General features: G+C 48.2%; 1 protein-coding gene across 5 annotated transcripts in view; it reads right to left on the bottom strand.

The window, feature by feature from the left end:
- Positions 1-12,219, bottom strand: part of camta1a (calmodulin binding transcription activator 1a) — a 1,261,560-nt gene that overhangs the window by 744,884 nt on the left and 504,457 nt on the right. The gene's annotated exons all lie outside the window — the stretch shown is intronic.

Below are 12,219 nucleotides of genomic sequence, written 5' to 3'. Positions count from 1 at the left end.
CAGGTAGTTCTGGAAGGACTTGTTCACCCGCCCACAGATCACTTTGTCCGCTAACAGCCCCACATCCAGACTCCACAGCGGGCATTGTCCTCTCTCCAGACTAACCCGTAGATCCACCCAATGTGGGGCATGATCCGACACTGCGATTGCCGAGTACTCACTATTTACCACACCCGGTATTAGAGCCCTGCTCAGAACAAAAAGGTCAATGCGAGAGTATACCTTGTGTACATGGAAGAAAAACAAAAACTCCTTCGCCCTTGGCCGTGCAGACCTCCATGGATCTATTATCCTATCTGTTCCATAAACCCTTTCAATTCCTTTTCCCTGGCAGGCATCCTCCCTGTCTTGGATTTTGACCGGTCCGATTCCGGATCAATGACTGTATTAAAATCTCCTCCCATAATCAAGTTCTGTGACTCTAATGCTGGGATCTTACCTAACACCCGCCTCATAAATTCCACATTGTCCCAATTCAGAGCATATATGTTCACGAGTACCACCCGCACCCCCTCCAGCTTCCCATTATATACCTACCACCCATGTCTGATATGATTCTCCCTGCCTCGAATGCCACTCGTTTACTGATCAAGATCGCTACCCGCCTGGTCTTTGAGTCCAGCCCTGAGTGGAATACTTGGCCAACCCACCCCTTTCTCAATCTAGTCAGGTCTATAGCCTTTAGGTGCGTCTCTTGCAACATTGCCACTTACGCCATCAGCCCCCTCAAATGCGCAAACATGCGGGCCCTCTTGACTGGCCCATTCAACCCTCTAACGTTCCATGTAATCAGCCTGGTCGGGGGGCTTGCCCCCCCCCCCCCCCCAGCCGACTAGCCATCAGCCTTTTTAGGCTAGCCTCCAGCTCGCGTCCCCGGCCTCCTCAAGCCCCCCGCCCCCTCAGGCATTCGCCGTCCCCAACCTCCCATTTGTCCCCTAGTAACAGTTCCTCCCCTGTCAGCAAAGCGGTTCCCCCCTCTCCCTCCCCACCCCTAGTAACAGCACTAGTAACCCACCCCCCCATATCAAGCTCCAGCTTAACACCAGCTCACCCCCCACTGTGCTTCGGTGAGTCAGCTGACTAGGCTGACTTGATAGCACCCGCCCATGGCACCAAGCAGTCTTGGTTCTCTCCCCTCTCCCCCCACTTGGATAAACATATTCAAAGCATCACATTCCCCAGTAAACAAGCATCAGAAAAAAGTGAAAAAAACAGCCAGAGAAAAAAAACAACCCCAGAACACCCCCCCGTAACCAGCTCCCAGTAAGACAAAGTTAACTTTAGCCATCAACACAGCCCCTAATTGCACATAACACTACTTATTCAAACCAGCACAAAAGTGATTTACAACAAATCACCACTACAATACTCTCCAAGGCTTCAGTGTCTTTTAATTCAACTCCAGTCTTTTTTCCATGATGAAAGTCCATACATCGTCTGGTCTTTCAAAGTAAAAGTCCCGCTCCTCATGTGTGACCCACAGACGGCTGGGTACAACATCCCAAACTTCACCCCCTTCTTAAAGAGGACCGTTTTTGCCCGATTAAATCCAGCTCGCCTCTTGGCCAAATCCGCGCCCAGGTCCTGATAAATGCGCAGCTCACATTTCTCCCACTTGCTGCTCCGCTCTTTCTTGGCCCACCGCAGAACATGTTCCTTGTCCAGGAATCGGTGTCAACGTACCACCATCACCCTCGGCGGCTCGTTCGCTCGGGGCTTCTTCGCGAGGGCTCTGTGCGCTCTATCCACTTCCGGGGGCCGAGGGAATGCCTCAGCCCCCATCAACCTCTCCAGCATGTCCGTCACATAGGCCCTCGCGTCCGATCCCTCACTGCCTTCAGGGAGGCCAAAGATTCTCAGATTCTGCCTCCTGGACCTGTTCTCCAGGTCCTCCAGCTTCTCCTGCATTCTTTTCTGACGGTCAGTCATCATCTCCACCTTGGTCTCCAGCACAGTTAGGTATTCCTCGTGTTCGGACACCTTTTTCTCCACCTCCTGGATCGCACGTCCGTGGGTTTCTTGATTCTGCACCACCTGATCAATTGAAGCCTTGATCGGGTCCAGCTTATCCTTCTTAAGCTCGGCGAAGCAATCTTCAAAAAACTTCTCCAGCTGCTCCGTCAACCACTGCGCCGTCTCCCCGCGGCCCTGAGTCTCCACCATGCTTTCCCGCGTTGCCAGCTCTGCTTGTGTCTTCCTTATAAGACTTTGTCTTCTCACACGGCCACTTCTGGTACAATTCTCCATACACTGCAGGGGGATTTCTCCTCACTGTCTCACTCTTCACTAATTTATCCAATAAAATACGGAAAGAAACAGGGGGAAAAGGCGGGAGCTATCAAATGTGCGACCTACTCCTCCGTGGCTACTACCAGAAGTCTTCCACTGGGGTTTTGAAGAGTGAGACTTGACCGAAGTATTTAAGATCTTGAATGGCGTCGGCAAGGTGAAAGTGGAAAGGATATTTAATCTGGTGGGTGAGTCCAGAACTGGACAACACCATTTAAAATTAGGGGTCACCCTTTTCGGACAGAGATCAAGGAGACCTATTTCTCTCAGAGTTGTGCGACTATGGAACTCTCTGCCTCAGAAGTCGGTGGACGTGGGGTTGTTGAATATTTTTAAGGCGGAAATAGATAGATTCTTGTGAGGCAAGGGAATCACATGATATCAGGAGTAGATGGGGAATATGGAATCCGAAACACAATCTGATTATCCATGATCTTACTGAATGGCGGAGCAGTGTTGAGGGGCCAAATGGCCGACTTCTGCTCCAATTTCATATGTTCATAACGTAGAAATATATAAGCTGCAGGATTCCCTGTCCCTGAGACTTTGGGCTGGATTCAACGTTTCTGAGACTAAGTGTTGACACCAGCGCAGAATTCGTGGAGTTTTACGACAGAAAAATCGGCGGCGAACCTTCACCGATCCTGCGACCAGTGAGGAGCTAACAGCCACGCCGAGTAAAACTCCTGGCTCCCACGGCAAAAAGGGCTGGAGAATGACCGGGTCCATAGCCGCACATGCGCACGGCAACAACCTGCGATGGTTGCGCCGTTAAACATGGCACGGCCATGCACGGACCCGACCTGCCAAATACTGCCCCCCCACCAGCACCTCCAGCCCTCACGACCAGCACCTCCAGCCCTCACGACCAGTCCCTCCAGCCCTCACGACCAGCACCTCCAGCCCTCACGACCAGCACCTCCAGCCCTCACGACCAGTCCCTCCAGCCCTCACGACCAGCACCTCCAGCCCTCACGACCAGCACCTCCAGCCCTCACGACCAGCACCTCCAGCCCTCACGACCAGTCCCTCCAGCCCTCACGACCAGCACCTCCAGCCCTCACGACCAGCACCTCCAGCCCTCACGACCAGTCCCTCCAGCCCTCACAACCAGCACCTCCAGCCCTCACGACCAGCACCTCCAGCCCTCACGACCAGCACCTCCAGCCCTCACGACCAGTCCCTCCAGCCCTCACGACCAGCACCTCCAGCCCTCACGACCAGCACCTCCAGCCCTCACGACCAGTCCCTCCAGCCCTCACGACCAGCACCTCCAGCCCTCACGACCAGCACCTCCAGCCAGCAACACGGCTCCCAGCCGACTGCGGCAGGCTGAACACAGGCTGCAGCTGCCACGCCAGGTTCCCGACCGCTGAGACCACAAGTGAACCCCGCGGCGTAGGGAACTCGGCCCATCGACGGCGGTGAATCGCAGAGGCCCCGGAGAATAGAGGGTCAGGCCTGCTAATGATATGGTGCTTAAAAGCCGTGCAGTGAGCGATACATTTATGCCATTTTCAGGGTGCCGGAAGATCCCGAGTTGGTGTCAATCCGGCACCTACTGTGATTTTTGTGTCGGACGCTGTTCTCCGCCCAATCGCGTTTCGCGATTTCGGTGTCAGCCAACGGTGAATCCTGCCCCTTGTGGTGACACTGGGGCAGGATTCGTGGACTTCCTCGACAAAAAAACTGACGTCGCATCTGGACCGATTCAGTGCCCTTTGAGGAGCTAGTTCCACCACGTGGAACCCAATCGATTCCAATGAGAAACGGTGCCAGATTCGCAAGGTCCGTCTTTGGCACGTGGGAGGCTGACAAGCTGAACTCCCCACACACGACACTCCCCACACACACCATCCCGGCCAACCAGATGGCACTGGTGGTGCTGGAGGACGCCCATCCCACTGGTGGGTTGGCTGGGACCAGAGGGCACCTAGGGGGGTGTCCTGGGAGGACACCCATACGATGTGGCTGATAAAGTATCCCTCTCAAGGTGTTATCAAACTTATTGTAACAAGTGATCAAAAGCTTGGTTGAAGAGGAAATATTACATGATTTATAGACGTCACCATTATCGGCCATTTTAATTTTTATAGGACAGCTAGGTTTACACTGAAACAGACTGAATTTATTATATTTCATCCAATGTTATCCCTTTCAACCTCCAACCATTCCTCCAGAGGTTCTGTTTTTTTGTTGCTGGATCCATAGATAGGGCTGCTACTAATGCCTGTTCTTCATACGTGAGCACTGATAAGACTATTCACTCACTAGCCAGTCAGTCCCAACTTTGTTTTCAACTGAACATCCGCAAAGGCATTGTGCATAGTGGGGGGGTCACAGAATAGTGACAACAAGCTGCCATTCCTTCTCCCCAACTCTGTGATCTTTCTGCGGAGATCAGCTCACTCAACACAGACTGAGGGTCAAACCTCCGACCCTTCCTGATTTACAAGACTGAAAATCTCACTGCTTTAAGCTGGGGGGTGGGGGGGAGAAATAAAAAAATGTTAGATTCAACCTCTGACACTATACCCACGGTTCTCCTTTGCACATAAGATACTCAATCTGAACCCAATGGTTCCTACAGCTAGCTCTGTCTAAGCAGTAACTTAATTATGCCATTATTATGGTGCTGTGTAGTCTTAAATCTTGTGACAGGCCCACTCTCTGGCAACTCATCCTTGACGATGATTCCCCTTTTCTTCATTACAAATCAAATTTGCGGTACCTGAGAACGCTCAGAGGCTGGGAACAGTCCACAGTGTGGAAAACAAATGACAAATTCAAGGGCCGTTTAATCATCTCAAGTGATTCTGCAGCATGCCATTGACACAATGTGTTACAAAGCTTTCTCCACTCTGGGAAAAGGTGTATTAGATAGGAACTCCTGACAGGCTAACTAATTCAATAAACTTTCTGGAATGCTCACTTCACGTCTGCCCTGCAAACAAGAAGAATCTGTGCTACCCGGTTGATCTCCCTTTGGGATTACACAGGCAGGCTGTGGCTTTACTGGTGAAGCACAGGCAGGCTGTGGCTTTACTGGTGAAGCACAGGCAGGCTGTGGCTTTACTGGTGAAACAAAGGAACAGGTTGCTGCTATTTATGCCAGGGCACACACGTCATTCAGTTCCTATTTTAAAGTTATATGTACTATTTTTTAAATCTCTATTTTCACTGATCCACAGTGAAATAAAGCAGCTCTCTCACAGTCCAATGGCCTGAATGTAGGTGAGTTTTACTCTGGATTTAACCCTGTATTATGCCTGTCCTGGGAGTGTTTGATGGACAGTGTAGAGGGAGCTTTACTCTGTATCTAACCCCGTGCTGTACCTGTCCTGGGAGTGTTTGATGGGGACAGTGTAGAGGGAACTTTACTCTGTATCTAACCCCGTGCTGTACCTGTCCTGGGAGTGTTTGATGGGGACAGTGTAGAGAGAGCTTTACTCTGTATCTAACACCGTGCTGTACCTGTCCTGGGAGTGTTTGATGGGGACAGTGTAGAGGGAGCTTTACACTGTATCTAAATCCGTGCTGTACCTGTCCTAGGAGTGTTTGATGGGACAGTGCAGAGGGAGTTTTACTCTGTATCTAACCCCGTGCTGTACCTGTCCTGGGAGTGTTTGATGGGGACAGTGTAGAGGGAGCTTTACTCTGTATCTAACCCCGTGCTGTACCTGTCCTGGGAGTGTTTGATGGGGACAGTGTAGAGGGAGCTTTACTCTGTATCTAACCCCGTGCTGTACTTGTCCTGGGAATGTTTGATGGGGACAGTGTGGGGGGAGCTTTACTCTGTGTCCAACCCCGTGCTGTACCAGTCCTGAGAGACTTTGATGGGGACTGTGTAGAGGGGGCTTTACTCTGTATCTAACCCCGTGCTGTACCTGTCCTAGGAGTGTTTGATGGGACAGTGCAGAGGGAGTTTTACTCTGTATTTAATCCCGTGCTGTACCTGTCCTGGGAGTGCTTGATGGGACAGTGCAGAGGGAGCTTTATTCTGTATCTAACCCCGTGCTGTACCTGTCCAGGGAGTGTTTGATGGGGAAAGAGTAGAGGGAGCTTTACTCTGTATCTTACCCTGCGCTGTGCCTGTCCTGGGAGTCTTTGATGGGGACAGTGTAGAGGGAGCTTTACTCTGTATCTAACCCCGTGCTGTACCTGTCCTGGGAGTGTTTGATGGGGACAGTGTAGAGGGAGCTTTACTCTGTATCGAACCCCGTGCTGTAACTGTCCTGGGGGTGTTTGATGGGGACAGTGTAGAGGGAGCTTTACTCTGTATCTAACCCCGTGCTGTACCTGTCCTGGGAGTGTTTGATGGGACAGTGTAGAGGGAGCTTTACTCTGTATCTAACCCCGTGCTGTCCCTGTCCTGGGAGTGTTTGATGGGACAGTGTAGAGGGAGCTTTATACTGTTATTGGAGTAGAAAGAAACAAGAGAAACTTGGGGGCACCCCACCCCTAGTGCTGTTTGGCCACGTTTCTCAAAAAATGCCAAACATATAATGTACAGAACAGTTGAAAGACAGAATCACTTGCAGATTGACATGCCACTGCTTCAGATTTTAAGCATGCAAAAACTTTCACCTTGAAAATATAGCTGGGAGATATTACAGGTGGTTTGGAAAATCAGTGAAAAGGCAATTGAAATGCAATGAGAAGGAAGCTGGAGCAGGCCAGGCAGGGATCAGTGCTGACCAAATAGCTCGAGGGGGCCATAGTTTTTCTTCTAACTTGTATGATGTACACAATCAAAGAAACACGGATAGGAACTGAAAGTACAGCCACCTTTAAATAGCACTTTATCAGGTAGGGCCTTGACCTATGGATAAGAACAGAAAGTGCTGGAAAAACACAGCAGGGTTTTCAACACCTGAGGGAGAAAGGTTAGTTCATCTTGTAGAATTGGACTCTTATTTCAAACCAGGAACGGCAATTTTTCCACCCTGGTTTCTGAGTCTCCTGGGAGATGAGGTGGCTACTGCTGTATAGAGTTGGGAGGAGGGTGATCATGGTGGATGCAATGGTGAGTTGCACTATGCTGGCGAGAGACAGGGCTGGTCTCACCTTGTCTGTTATTTTCACATATACCAGAAACATCAGCCGGTCTTTTTTCTATCAACTTTTGACAGCCTTGTGTGCATTTGCAGAATATTGTATTTTTATTTCAACTTTCCAATACTTTGATTGATTTCAGCTTTGTCAGAATGCAGGTTAACTAACACTTCCCAAGGAGGGCCACCATCCAGTTATCAGCATTCAATGTTTAAAAAAGCATTTTTAAAAACACGAAAGGCCATAAAAGCAAAGAATTTCTCGTAAGTTCATTGCCGTAATTTTAGAAATGTGCATATTATTCCATATGTTGTAACCCATTACTCGAAGAGCACCAGGGAGATCCTCCGGTGCCCTGGCCATTTCTCAATCAGCAAGCACTACCAAAATCAGATTAACCGGTCAGTCACCTTATTGCCTTTTGGGATCTTGCTGTGTGAAAAATGACTGTAACATATGTTTACACAACAGTGGGCCATTCAGCTCCTTAAGTATGTTCTGCCATTCAATTTGATCATCGCTGACCTGGATCTGACCTCCATTTGCCCACCTTGGTTATGTAACCCTTGACACTTCAGCCTTACAAAAATCTAATAATTTCCGTTTTAAAGTTTACAATTGACCTTCAAGCGCAATAGCATTTTGGGAGAGTTCCAGGAGATTAAGTGTGAAGAAGAAGTGCTCCTGACAACACCCTCGAACAGCCTTGTTATACTTTTAACATAAGGCACACTTGTTCTGGGTCCATCCCATAGGAGGAAATAGTTTTACTCTATCTACCATCTAAAATCCTTCAATAATCTTCAACACCGCGATTGGATAATCCCTTAATCTTCTACACTTGAGGGAATACAAACCTCATCTATGCGACTTGACCTCATAATTTTACTCTTTTAACTCCGGTATCATCTGTTAAATCTACGCGGAACCCGCCTCACTTCAAACCCCCTCGCTGCAAAAAGCCACTAGATCCTTCCCAAGGTGTTGACAACATTACAAAAATTACCCACGATGTGTGAGGTGCAGTTAGATCTACTGGAATGACGTCATCAGGTGGGCTACATGGTAGGTCACTTTCATCTTCGGTATCGCAACGCTGAAATTAGGACCAGTTTATTTCATATCTCAGAAAATACGGAAGAAAGGTAAATAAGATTAAGAGGACAGGAACCCTGCAATTAGGACCCCAGATTTCTCTTGCATGAGGTTGCTGGGTAAGTACAGCAAGTTTGGTTGCGATGTTCTTTATCGATAAAAATTGTTTGCAGCTCCAGGCGGGTCAGAAAACAGAGGTCACAGATTTAGGGTGATTGGCAAAAGAGCCAAAGGGTGGGAGGATGAGAATCATTTTATGAAGTGTGTCATTATAATCTAGAATGAGGGTGACAGAAGATTCAATAGTTATGTTCAAAATAGAATTGGATAAACAGTTGAAGAGAAGGAATAACTAGGGAAAGAGCAGGGGACTGGGATTAATTGGATATGTGGTAAATGTAATTCACACTGTAATATATATTACACCATATTATTGTAAGCGCAGTTGCGTTGCCCGACCACTGGGGGGAGTAGCACTGGAAATGCATAGGAGTTTGTACAGGGCTCCACCCTTGGCTCCGCCCACGGCTCCTTCCCCTGGACTGCTGTATAAAGATCGATGCCCAGAGCCAGCCGACCAGTTCATCCAGGGTTCATCGTGTTACAGGCTGGCTCTGTTGTAAGTAGACTAAAACCACTGTTCATATCTTAAAGCACGTGTCTCGTGAATTGATGGTCTCATCAGGATAGTTTTGAAAAAAATGTCACGAGGAAAATGGGGCGAGTGGCCCCCTTCTGTGCTGTATTGTTCCTGACCTCTGACCTGAAATGAAAGGCCAATGTAGGCAAGACAACCAAGGGCTGCTGCTGCTCATGTAAGTCTACCCGTCAAGTGTCAGGATTAAGGAGGGAAGAGAGGAGAGAAATATTGGGAAACAAAATAAAGAATAAACATATTATGAAGCATGATTAAATCATAGCAGGACCTGCCTGGAATTTGCTGTGCCAACGAGATAAAGAAAGATATAATTGCACTTATTTACTTAGTCCCACTCTGATGACAAGTTCCAAACATTTCTACACAACTTTGGTATTTATAGTGTGGGAAGAGTGCGGTGATTGTTGTTATGTAGGCAAACACATATAATTAAATGAAAAACATGGAAAGCGCTGAGCTTGTACTGCAGCAACCTCTGCTTCTATGTGTGAATAAGCCGTTGAAAGGTTGACATTTATGTTCGCATCTCCCACTAAATCTCAGTTAAAGCAATGTGAGTGTTAGCAAATTATAGTTGTTAATGATTCCATTTGTGCTCCTCTTCACACCATGGGTTCGGTAATAAAATACTGTGGAGTGAGGAGGAGGGCGAAGAATTTAATCTTAAAATGCACCCACCCAACCACCTCCAATGCCCCTGACATTGGTGCATTGCTGAGTTGCTGATGGCTGTGGAAAACCTGTGCGTGCCAGCAACTGTTGGCCACGAGCGCCCACTGTACCCATCAGGCAGGAGTGGCAAGCTTGGTCAATCTAATCATCAAGTGGCCAAGATCAGCTAATTCAGCGCAAGCCTATCTCGATTAGTAAACCTCCAGGTGTTCATTAAGGACGATGTGGCGTTGGGCAATAGCACAGTCATGTGCGAGACCCAACCTGTCTCTCATGAGAAGGTCAAGGGCGCATCCATTTAATGGAACAAGAACAGAAAATACAGGACAGGCTCAGGCGGTCTGACGGCATCTGTGGAGAGAAAAGGGAGCTAACGTTTTGAATCTTCCAGAGTCTTCCAGATTCAAAATGTTGGCTCTCTTTTCCTCTCCACAGATGCTGTCAGACCTGCGGAGATTGTCCAGTACTTTGTTTCTGATTCCAGCATCCGCAGTAATTTGCTTTCATCCATTTAATGAATCCAGTTCACAATCATAGCCAGACTCCTTTCTGTTGAAAATAGAAATGCCCTTTTTAACCCAGTCAGCCTGCCTGAAAGACTGACATTGACATGTTGCTGGACCTCAATTCTGCTGCTTATAAAACTGCCCTGAGATTTAAACGATTCATGTGACTTTCCAAAGAAACCCTATTCAGGTTTCAGAGGAAGAAGAAGAACATTTTTCACTATCACAAATCCCTCTTCTCTATGCACCTTATTGTGTACTGTTTTCCAAATCGTACTCATTTTGGCTTTTGATTGAACATTGTACCCATTGAAATCAGGATAAAAAGGTTTGCAATGTCGTCACCAAAATCAGCATCAATCATTCCAGGGGAGGTACAGGATAGGTGAGGTGCAGAGTAAAGTTCCCTCTGCACTGTCCCATCAAATACTCAGTTATTGCACTGTAGATGCAGAGTAAAAATTATCTTTGCACTGCTGCACCAAATACTCCAGGTAAAGGTGTATACTTAAGGTGCAATGGCCATTGTAATATGGATAAAGTGTGAGGGGGAGAAAAAGAGAAAGAGAGAGAGAGAAATTCCATATTCGGCCCTCTGCAAACCTCAGGTCAGCCAAATCGTAGACTCATAGAATTTACAGTGCAGAAGGAGGCCACTCGGCCCATCGAGTCTGCACCGGCTCTTGGAAAGAGCACTCTACCCAAGTCCACACCTCCACCCCGTCTCCATAACCCAGCAACCCCATCTAAACTAAGGGCAATTTAGCATGGACAATCCACCTAACCTGCACATCTTTGGACTGTGGGAGGAAACCGGAGCACCCGGAGGAAACCCACACAGACACGAGGATAACGTGCAGACTCCGCACAGACAGTGACCCAAGTTGGGAATCGAACCTGGGACCCTGGAGCTGTGAAGCCATAGTGCTAACCACTATGCTACCATGCTGCCTTTGATCTTTCTTGGACCAATTCATGTTTACCTATCACTCCTTTGTGTATTGACCGGCAACAGTGGCTCCCAGTCAAGCTTCAAATATCTTGACGGCTTCATCCCTCCTTGCTTCTGGAATTTCCTCCAGACCCAAAGATTTCTGAGATAAATTCAATTCTGGCCACCTGAGAATCCCTGAATATGGATACCCCATCGTCGGTAGATGTGGCTTTGACTATCGAAGCCCCACGATCTAGAATTCTCTCCCTAAATCTCTCCGCCTCCCTATCTCATTTTCTTCCTTTAAGAGGCTCTTTGAAATCTACCTCTTTTTACCTAGCTTTTGGCCATGGCACCTATGTGGCTCAGTGCCAAACTGTGTTTTATAACAGTTCTATAAAGTGCTTTGGTACGTTTTATTAATGCTAAAGGCGTTATCAAAATAAGTTGCTGTTGAGAGAGAGAGAAAATGGATGCAAGAGGTGAGGCAGGAACGTTGGCCAGGGCCAACCAAGGTCAAACTCAGAACTGTCAACTGTGTCTTCATTTACAGCATTTAAAACATGCCCCGACCACCAATCGGAAAACAGGAAGAGAGACAAGGCACTCAAAGGGTTATGTTCAGCACAGCACTGGCAGGGCCTGCATGCTCTGGCACACATTGCGGATTACTGGTTTATGTTAGCGATCTATTGGTGGTTGGGAGGCGGTGGGGAAGAATGCATTTGATCCTCGGATTTCACAATCAGTTCCCTGGCACACTGTTCACTGTGAGCCTGTGATGCCACCATCAATTCGCACGAGACGATTAGTAGAAGTGAACAGTGGTTTTAATAAGCTAGGTCTGTGCCTGCCTGCGACTGCTCTGTACTGAGTGCCGCCTACAGGCTGCAGATCTATATACCTCCCCCGAGGGGGCGGAGCCCACAAGGGCATCAACATAATACAATACAATACAGTGGTGAATTGTAGTAGCAATACGTTCACCACAGCCTGTGAGCGTCCCTGGC

The sequence above is a fragment of the Scyliorhinus canicula genome, chromosome 16, assembly GCF_902713615.1.
Source record: "Scyliorhinus canicula chromosome 16, sScyCan1.1, whole genome shotgun sequence".
NCBI lineage: Eukaryota > Metazoa > Chordata > Chondrichthyes > Carcharhiniformes > Scyliorhinidae > Scyliorhinus > Scyliorhinus canicula.
This window is presented reverse-complemented; position numbering and strand designations above follow the sequence as displayed.